Source organism: Phalacrocorax aristotelis, chromosome 7, assembly GCF_949628215.1.
Source record: "Phalacrocorax aristotelis chromosome 7, bGulAri2.1, whole genome shotgun sequence".
Taxonomy (NCBI): domain Eukaryota; kingdom Metazoa; phylum Chordata; class Aves; order Suliformes; family Phalacrocoracidae; genus Phalacrocorax; species Phalacrocorax aristotelis.
In genome coordinates, this window is record NC_134282.1 from 12332508 (window position 1) to 12333927 (window position 1420).

Consider the following 1420-nt stretch of genomic DNA (forward strand, 5'->3'; position numbering starts at 1 on the left):
TTCGGGCAACTACGCATCACAAGCTGTGGCAGCTGCTCTAACCTCCAAAGGCTGCTCTATCTTTGTAGACTTAAAGACACCCCATTTGTTTCAGAGACTTATTCACTACTTTGAACCTCTCCACAATGGAACATACAACTGTGGAGATCATTTGGAAGGCTCAGGTGGTGGATACAGTAAGGCATTTCTGCATCCTTCATTTGCAGTGAGGTTTCTCTCCTGTAGTTTTGGGGCTAGTGAAAGGAAAACAGGTTAAATTTCCCACTTCAGATTGAACAGTGACACTGGTAGGTAGTTATCCAGAATAAGTCCTTTAGGACACTATCTAGAGCAAGAGGACTATATATAGTGTTTTGTTATCTTCTATCCTTCTAGCTGTGCTATGGCCAGGATGAAAGCCACCATCATGTAAAGGTGCAGTATAAGGCACATGGCTAGCTGAGCTCCCTTCAGTGAAGTGATTTGAGCAGAATCAGATTCAGCTCCCATTAGAGTTCCATCTGGGAACACTGTGGGAACCCTAATCAAGCCCAGCAAAACCAGAAAACCACTAAGTGAACTTAAGTCAAGGAGCGTTCAACAAGAGGGTAACAGGTGAACATTACCCCTAGGCAGACTTTGATGACAGTGAACTCCTTCAATGAGAACAAAGTGTAGACTACCAGCAACTGAGGCCACAAACTTCCGCTCAAAATGCCAGACTGAAAGCGTTTCTGTTTGGCCCAGTAGAACCTTCTTGCCAATGAGCATTTTCTTTAGCAGTGAGGTTGAGATAACAGAGTAAGTCACAAGCTGAACATCAGTGTTGAAGCAAAGCAAGTGTTCCACATAACCTGTAACTTCAGGCTCTTACCTTACAGCCGGAGGACAAGTGGAGGAAACCTCATCAATGGACTTTAAATGTATTAAGTCTTGGCACCTGGACAGCCATAATTTATGGTCCAAAAAGTATCTATAAAGCTATCAACCATATAGATAGTATAGCCTGACATATTACTAGAAATGAGCAAGCAGACCTGTTTCTGGACTTCAGGATTCCCATTAAAGTATGTTCAGGAGAGAACAGTCTCTGCAACCTGAAGGATACCCAGAGACAAGAAAAAAAAACCCCAAACCGTGCCAAGTTGTAGCACAGATTGAAGGACAGAAAGTAACAGAAGATTAAGAAAAATGGTACTTTAAGGTAAGGGTGACAGTGACAGGCAAGTAAGATTCAATTTGAAGAACACAGCTAGAGGGGGTGCTCCAACTCATGGTAGATGACTGTGAAAGAAACTGAAGGAGTAGTGTATGATTTGACATTCCATGTTTCAACACAAGAAGTAGTGAATGATACTTCTTTGGCTCTCTTCAATAACATTAAATCTACCAACTTTCCTTTTCTCCAGTATCTGTGAAAGACAATCACCCATGGCTTGAA